Raw genomic sequence first — 9,738 nt, 5'->3', positions numbered from 1 at the left:
AGGTGATGGACAAGGAGGAGGAAGAGGAGGACAAGGAAAACTAAGAATAAGAGCTGTAATTCCAAATGAAGTTAGAGCAACACAATCATGTTCTGGTTCATGGCATGACTTTGAGGAAAGCATGACCACCGAATTTAAGCAGATTCTCAGTGGCCCCCATCGTCAGGACATAAAGAGAAGAAAACAGGTAAAATTACTATGATTTTTGGTCCCTGAAGTACAGTAAAAGTATTCAGACGGATCTCTCATTAAATCACTGCACCAAAATTCTAGAAAGGGGACATGGAAAAAAATCTTCCATACAATACTATACTGTATCTGTATTGCACAGTATTAGGGGAAACTTGCCCAGACAGTATTACAGCATGTACACATTTAACAAAAAGATTTTTCAATTCTTTTTGTAGAATTAAAAGACAGCCACGAGGGTGGATGGACAAATATATTCACAACAGGAGACTTGTTGATATGGGCCTTCAAAATAATACAGTTCAAGTGTGTGAAATACAAAAGCAGATTACTGAAGGCAACATGCATTTTGAAGGAATAAAGAGAGTGAGTCTTTCCACAATTGACCGTGTCGTGCAACACAAACCAGGTTTGTCATGAAACAAGCCTATAGAGTATCATTTGAGTGAAACTCAGAGAGTGAAAGAGCAGTATCAACATGTGCAAATGAGTGAACATTTACAGTAAATCTATAGCATTAGCATCTACATTGTATTATATTGTCTGTGAAGATTCTCAGTCATCCTGGTCATAGTAAACTGTGGGTGGTAAAAGAGAGCAACTGGACTTGCTTGAAGATTCTTGAAGACGTTTCACCTCTCATCCGAAAGGCTTCTTCAGTTCTGTCTGACTAATAGGGAGTATCAGGTATTTATCCTCAATGGATGAAAAGCAATCCTAAGGTGTCGTTGAGTCATCCTCTTGGTGTGGGTCACTGGGGGCTGGTTGTGAACGACCTCGAGAGTCATTGGGGTGATCAATGGATTGCTGGTTTTCTCTGTCCTCCTGTGAGTCACTGAAAACAGCTGGGTTTTGGTGTGCATTCAGTTGTCTGGGAAGTGTGCCAAGGACTGCATTATATAGTTATAATGCGTTATAGTTAATCACATTGTAGAAATAGTTTAAGGTGGGTGGAGCACAGAAGCACGGCAGGCCAGAACTGAGTTCTTACAAAAACTTTTATTTGCGCTTTTCAGCGTCTTATTTCGCTCGCCCACACACACACATGCACACAAGTGTCCAGGTTGGGGAGAGCTCTCTTCCTCTGCTCTCCCTCTCCTCTTTATAGGGCGTGGTCACTGGGGAAGACACACAAACACAGGTTAATTCCCATCAGGTGCAGTGATTCTGCCACTTACCTTCCCTGACTCCGCCCTCCAATCACAGACCAACGCTTGACCATGCCCCCACTGCCACATACCCCCACCGCCCAACTCAAGCTGGGGAGCCGTCCGGCCTGCAGCTGACTCCCCCCACCCTTGACGGGAGAGGAAATCCGCCACGACCATCTGCGCTCCCGGCCTGTGGACCACCTCGAACTTAAATGGTGCCAGATACCAACGGGTGATCCACACATTGGCATCCTTCATGTGGTGGAGCCACTGCAGGGGCGTGTGGTCCGAACAGAGGGTGAAAAGGCGCCCCAGCAGGTAGTAGTGGAGGGCGAGGACTTGATGGCGAGGCATTCCTTTTCTATTGTGCTGTACCTGCCCTCGCGCACCGACAGCTTCCGGCTGATGTACAGCACTGGATGGTCCTCCACCTCCTGGGACGGGACAGAACAGCCCCCAGCCCTCTGTCTGATGCGTCCATCTGCAAAACAAAGGGGAGAAAAAAGTCAGGGGCGTGTAACAGTGGCCCCCCACACAGTGCAGCCTTTACCTCAGAGAAATCCTGCTGGCATTGTTCCATCCACTGGACCGGATCTGGTGCCCCCTTTTTAGTGAGATCAGTCAGTGGGCTGGTGACGTCTGAATAATTAGGTATAAACCTACGATAGTAGCCAGTCAGCCCCAGGAACTGTCTCACCCCCTTTTTGGTCTTGGTCCTCGGGCAGGCCGCAATCGCTGCTGTCTTATTGATTTGGAGACGCACCTGCCCATTGCCCAAGTGGAAGCCCAGATACCATACTTCCAATCGCACACTTCTTCGGGTTGGCTGTGAGCCCCACTCGCCTCAGTGACCTAAGGATGGCCCTTAGGTGTTCTAAGTGCCGTGCCCAGTCATTACTATAAATAATAATATCATCCAAGTATGCGGCCGCGTAGTTGGCGTGGGGACAGAGGACCCTATCCATAAGCCGCTGGAACGTAGTGGGTGCCCCAAACAGCCCAAATGGAAGCGTGACGAACTGGTATAAGCCAAATGGTGTGGAAAAGGCCATTTTCTCTCAGGATAGCGGAGTCAAGGGGATCTGCCAATATCCGTTTGTCAAATCCAGCGTCGAATAAAAACGAGCCGTGCCTAGTCGATTGAGCAACTCGTCAATATGAGGCATTGGGTACACATCAATTTTAGACACCGCGTTGACTTTTCTATAGTCCACGCAGAACCGGACCGACGCGTCAGCCTTGGGAACCAAGACCACCGAGCTGCTCCAGTCTGTGGGACTCCTCGACGATGCCCATTTTGAGCATGGCCTCGAGTTCTTCCCAAACCACCTTTTTTTTTTGTGTTCGGGCAGTCTGTAAGGGAGGCTGCGCACTACTACCCCTGGGGGCGTCTCAATGAGGTGACGCCCCTCATTGAGACGTTCTATGAGGTGGGTGCGGCTAGGCAGGGGCGAGAACACGTCAGAAAATTCTGTCTGCAACTGGGCGACCTCTGTGAGTTGGGTTGGGGAGAGGTGGTCTCCACAGGGGACCAGAGCGGTGGGCGATGTCAATTTTCCTTTTTGAACCTCCGGTCCCAGCTCCGCCTTCTCTGGAACCACTGACACCAACACCACGGGGACCTCCTCGTTCCAAAGTTTTAACAGATTGAGGTGGTAAATCTGTAATACCCCACCCCTGTCCATTCGCCTCACCTCATAGTCGATGTCCCCGACTCGCCATGTGACCTCAAAGGGTCCTTGCTACCTGGCGATCAATTTGGAGCTCGACATGGGCAACAACACGAGTACTTTATCTCCCAGTGTGAATTCCCTAAGGTGAGTGCCCCTGTCATACAGACGGACTTGACGTTCTTGGGCCTGCCGCAAATTCTACTGGGTTAGGTGCGTGAGTTTGACGCGCAGGTCGATAATGTATTGAATTTCATTTTTACTTGTTGAAGGTCCCTCCTCCCAATTTTCACGCAACACATCTAGAATGGCACGCAGCTTATGCCAGTATAATTATTAGAACGGGGAAAACCCCGTGGAGGCTTGCGGGACCTCTCACACTGCGAATAACAGGGGCTCCAGCCATTTATCCCAGTTGCGTGCGTCCTTGCTTACAAATTTCTGAATTATGTTCTTGAGAGTACGATTCAACCGTTCAACTAAGCCATCCGTTTGTGGGTGATATACGCTGGTGCGGATAGGCTTAATCCTCAGTAACCCACACAGTTTGTGCAGTGTGCTTGACATAAACGTAGTGCCTTGATCAGTCAGAATTTCTTTGAGGATTCCGACTCGGGAGATGATGTGGAAGAGTGCTTCTGCAATACTATGTGCTGAGATATTGCGAAGAGGCACTGCTTCCGGATATCGCGTTGCATAGTCCACCAGAACTAAAATAAAGCGATATCTTCATGTTGACCGATCTAATGGCCTGACGAGATCCATCCCAATTCTTTCGAACGGGGTCTCAATTAATGGCAGAGGGCGCAAAGGCACTTTTGGAATGGCCGCTGGATTTACTAACTGGCATTCACGGCATGCCGTACACCACCTACGGACATTGCCGCGAATCCTTGGCCAATAGAACCGGGCCATTATTCAGGCTAGTGTCTTATCCTGCCCCAAGTGTCTGGCCATGGGATTAAAGTGAGCCACCTGGAATATAAATTCCCGGCGGCTCTTTGGGATTAAAAGCTGTGTTATCGGTTCCTTCATCTGAGTGTCCTGCATCACTCAGTATAACCTATCCTTAATAATGAAGAAATAGGGGAAGGACAGGGTGGCATTTGGCTGGAGCGTTTGACCATCAATTACTCTACTTGGTCAAATGCATGCCACAGAATTTCGTCTCGTGACTGCTCCAACAGGAAATCCACTAGGGATTCCCCGAGAGAGGGAGGAGGAGCCTGCTGCTCCTCACTCTGACACGATGATCAAATCAAATCATCAAATCAAGTTTATTTGTATAGCGCTTTTAACAATAAACATTGTCGCAAAGCAGCTTTACAGAATTTGAACGACTTAGAACATGAGCTAATTTTATCCCTAATCTATCCCCAATGAGCAAGCCTGTGGCGACGGTGGCAAGGAAAAACTCCCTCAGACGACATGAGGAAGAAACCTCGAGAGGAACCAGACTCAAAAGGGAACCCCATCCTCATTTGGGCAACAACAGACAGCCTGACAGCCTAATTCCTCATATTAACAGTTTTAACAGGTATAACCCTCAACTGTCCTCATAGGGCCGTCCTTCACAGGAGCGGTATGATAAAACTCCGACCAGATACAGGGCACCAGGATGGATCAAGCAGGTCCGAGGGGCAGAAGAGGCCAGCATCTCAATCCCAGGATCAACATGTAACTCAGAGGGGACAGATTGGGGGGGGGGGAGAGAGAGAAAGAAAACATAGGTTGTTAGGTATGCCCTAAAAATGACAAGTATTAAATCTGTGTGGTAGACTCGCAGAGACGAGAGTCTTTACATCAGGCATAACACACAACAATGGCATGTTAATATGGTAAAAAATATCATGACCTGCTCTGGCTGGATGCTTGATTGGGTGATGGGAGCACACTCCTCAGCAATGATGAGATGCAGATGGGACCCTTAGGGCTGGCCAAGACAATTCAGTTACATTTCACCGGGTCTGGGACATGCGACAGAATGTCTGACGGCCGATTCCCTGCAGGCTACGATAGCCAGTCAAGGTATCCACCCTCTCCACCAAAAGATTTCCTGTTGACTCCATGTAACTCAGAGGGACAGATTTGGGGTGGGGGGGAGGGAAAGAAAACACAGGTTGTTAGGTATGCCCAATGTCACCTGAATAAGTAGGAGCAGTATACATATTGCACCGAGTACAAGCAGGGACTCCGGCAACTAACTATGACAGCATAACTAAAAGGAGAGAGCCCCAGGACATAAAGCAGCCAGCCACTACACCGTCAACAAACTCGAGTGAGCAAGCGAGTGGGGACTGACAGCATCCGTACATCCCAGTTTACCAAAACACACTATGTCTGAGGACCCTCCAGATCTACTCCTTTACCTCATAAACACCATTAACAAAAGGCTTGACTAAACAGATATGTTTTCAGCCTAAACTTAAATGCTGAGACTGTGTCTGATTCCCGAACGCTACTTGGAAGGCTGTTCCATAACTGCGGGGCTTTGTAAGAAAAGGCTCTGCCCCCTGATGTAGCCTTCACTATACGAGGTACCAGCAGATAGCCTGCACCTTTTGATCCAAGTAGGCATGGCGGGTCATAGAGGAGCAGAAGTTCACTCAGGTACTGTGGTGTGAGACCATTTAGTGCTTTAAAGGTCAATAGTAGTATTTTATAATCAGTACGAAATTTGATTGGGAGCCAATGCAGTGTGGATAAGACAGGCATGATGTGGTCATATTTTCTAGTTCTAGTAAGGACTCTTGCTGCTGCATTTTGAACTAACTGGAGCTTGTTTATGCACTTATTTGGAACATCCAGACAGTAAGGTATTACAATAATCCAACCTGGAGGTAACGAAAGCATGGACTAATTTTTCTGCATCATGCAATGACATTAAATTTCTTATCTTTGCAATATTTCTGAGATGAAAGAAAGCTATCTGGGTGATGTTATCAATGTGAGTTTCGAATGAAAGACTGGGGTCAATAATCACTCCGAGGTCTTTTACTGCTGCACGTGAAGAAACAGAAAGGCCATCCAGAGTCACTGTGTAATCAGAAAACTTACTTCTAGCTGTATGTGGTCCTAGCACAAGTACTTCAGTCTTGTCAGAGTTAAGCAGAAGGAAATTAATAAGCATCCAGTGTCTAATGTCCTTAACACATTCCTCAATTCTATTAAGCTGGTGTCTCTCATCAGGTTTTGCAGAGACATACAACTGTGTGTCATCAGCATAACAGTGGAAACTAATACAATGTTTATGAATAATATCGCCCAGAGGTAACATATATAGAGAAAAAAGCAGTGGACCCAAGACAGAACCTTGTGGAACACCAAACTTTACCTCGGTACGTCTAGAAATATCACCATTTATATCAACATACTGATAACGATCAGTTAGATAAGACCTGAGCCAGGAGAGGGCCATTCCCTTAACTCCCACAACATTTTCTAGTCTATCCAGAAGAATGGAATGATCAATGGTATCAAATGCTGCACTAAGGTCAAGCAAATCAAATCAAGTTTATTTGTACAGCGCTTTTAACAATAAACAGTGTCGCAAAGCAGCTTTACAGAATTTGAGCGACTTAAAACATGAGCTAATTTTATCCCTAATTTATCCCCAATGAGCAAGCCTGTGGCGACGGTGGCAAGGAAAAACTCCCTCAGACGACATGAGGAAGAAACCTCGAGAGGAACCAGACTCAAAAGGGAACCCATCCTCATTTGGGCAACAACAAACAGCCTGACTATAATATTAACAGTTTTAACAGGTATAACCCTCAACTGTCCTCATGGGGCCGTCCTTCACAGGAGTGGGGCGATAAAACTCCGACCAGACACAGGGCACCAGGATGGATCAAGCAGGTCCGAGGGGCAGAAGAGGCCAGCATCTCAATCCCAAGATCAACATGTAACTCAGAGGGACAGATGGGGGGGGGGAGAGAGAGAGAGAGAAAGAAAACACGTTGTTAGGTATGCCCTAAAAATGACAAGTATTAAATCTGTGTGGTAGGCTCGCAGAGACGAGAGTCTTTACATCAGGCATGACGCACAATGGCATGTTAATATGGTAAAAAATATATCATGACCTGCTCTGGCTGGATGCTTGATTGGGTGATGGGAGCACACTCCTCAGCAATGATGAGATGCAGATGGGACCCTTAGGCCTGGCCAAGACAATTCAGTTACATTTCACCGGGTCTGGGACATGTGACAGAATGTCTGACGGCCGATTCCCTGCAGGCTATGATAGCCAGTCGAGGTCCCCACCATCTCCACCAAAAGATTTCCTGTTGACTCCATGTAACTCAGAGGGACAGATTTGGGGGGGGGGGAGAGAAAGAAAACACAGGTGGTTAGGTATGCCCAATGTCACCTGAATAAGTAGGAACACTATACATATTGCACCGAGTACAAGCAGGGACTCCGGCAACTAACTATGACAGCATAACTAAAAGGAGAGAGCCAGAAGGTAACACAGGCATGAGGGAGCCCCGGGACATAAAGCAGCCAGCCACTGCACCGTCAACAAACTCGAGTGAGCAAGCGAGTGGGGACTGACAGCATCCATACATCCCAGTTTACCAAAACACTCTATGTCTGAGGACCCTCCAGATCTACTCCTTTACCTCATAAACACCATTAACAAAAGGCTTGACTAAACAGATATGTTTTCAGCCTAGACTTAAATGCTGAGACTGTGTCTGATTCCCGAACATTACTTGGAAGGCTGTTCCATAACAGTGGGGCTTTGTAAGAAAAGGCTCTGCCCCCTGATGTAGCCTTCACTATACGAGGTACCAGCAGATAGCCTGCACCTTTTGATCTAAGTAGGCGTGGCGGGTCATAGAGGAGCAGAAGTTCACTCAGGTACTGTGGTGCGAGACCATTTAGTGCTTTAAAGGTCAATAGTAGTATTTTATAATCAATACGAAATTTTATTGGGAGCCAATGCAGTGTGGATAAGACAGGCGTGATGTGGTCATATTTTCTAGTTCTAGTAAGAACTCTTGCTGCAGCATTTTGAACTAACTGGAGCTTGTTTGTGCACTTATTGGAACATCCAGACAGTAAGGCATTACAATAATCCAACCTGGAGGTAACGAAAGCATGGACTAGTTTTTCTGCATCATGCAATGACATTAAATTTCTTATCTTTGCAATATTTCTGAGATGAAAGAAAGCTATCCGGGTGATGTTATCAATGTGAGTTTCGAATGAAAGACTGGGGTCAATAATCACTCCGAGGTCTTTTACTGCTGCACGTGAAGAAACAGAAAGGCCATCCAGAGTTACTGTGTAATCAGAAAACTTACTTCTAGCTGTATGTGGTCCTAGCACAAGTACTTCAGTCTTGTCAGAGTTAAGCAGAAGGAAATTTATAAGCATCCAGTGTCTAATGTCCTTAACACATTCCTCAATTTTATTAAGCTGGTGTCTCTCATCAGGTTTTGCAGAGACATACAACTGTGTGTCATCAGCATAACAGTGGAAACTAATACAATGTTTATGAATAATATCGCCCAGAGGTAACATATATAGAGAAAAAAGCAGTGGACCCAAGACAGAACCTTGTGGAACACCAAACTTTACCTCGGTACGTCTAGAAATATCACCATTTATATCGACATACTGATAACGATCAGTTAGATAAGACCTGAGCCAGGAGAGGGCCATTCCCTTAACTCCCACAACATTTTCTAGTCTATCCAGAAGAATGGAATGATCAATGGTATCAAATGCTGCACTAAGGTCAAGCAACACAAGTAGCGAGACAAAGCCCTGATCAGACGCCAACAGTAGGTCGTTTACTACTTTAACCAGTGCTGTCTCTGTGCTATGATGAGGTCTAAATCCTGACTGATACATTTCATGGATGTTATTCCTATGTAAATATGAGCATAACTGCTGTGCCACAGCTTTTTCAAGGATCTTGGAGATAAAGGGGAGGTTTGATATTGGCCGATAATTGGACAGCTGACAGGGATCAAGGTCAGGTTTTTTAATCAGGGGTTTGATAACTGCTAGTTTAAAGGATTTGGGTACATAGCCAATCATAAGAGAAGAATTTATTATTTTTAGAAGCGGTTCAATTACTCCAGGCATTATCTGTTTGAATAGATGTGTCGGTAAGGGATCTAGTATGCAAGTTGAGGCTTTTGATGTAGAGATTAATGAGAGTAATTCAGTTTCTTTTAGGGGAGTAAAACATTCTAACTGATGATCTGATACAGTTATATTGTTAACTACAAGGTCACTTTCATTGTCTAACCTTAAATTAGTAGTTTGAATTTTTTGTTGGATATTCTCAATTTTGTCATTAAAAAAATTCATGAAGTCGTTGCTACTACATACTGCAGGTGTGCATGTGTTGATAGTGGACTTATTCCTGGTTAATTTTGCTACAGTATTAAATAGGAATCTAGGATTATTTTTGTTATCTTCTATTAGGGAGGAGAAATATGTTGATCTCGCAGCACTAAGAGCTTTTCTATACTTCAGGAAGCTCTCCTTCCAAGCTAATTTGAACACTACCAATTTTGTTTGACGCCATTTACGTTCCAGTTTTCGAGTGGTATGTTTTAATGTGCGAGTGTCATCATTATACCAGGGTGCTAATTTTTTGTCTCTGACCATTTTCTTTTTAGAGGAGCTACATTATCTAAAGTATGGCAGAATGTTGACTCTAAGCATTCAGTTGCCTGATCAAGTTCTGCAGGGGCCGACAGTGACCC

This window comes from Neoarius graeffei, chromosome 24 (assembly GCF_027579695.1).
Source record: "Neoarius graeffei isolate fNeoGra1 chromosome 24, fNeoGra1.pri, whole genome shotgun sequence".
Classification (NCBI taxonomy): domain Eukaryota; kingdom Metazoa; phylum Chordata; class Actinopteri; order Siluriformes; family Ariidae; genus Neoarius; species Neoarius graeffei.
The sequence above is the reverse complement of the archived record's forward strand: the minus strand, read 5'-3'. Positions refer to the sequence as shown.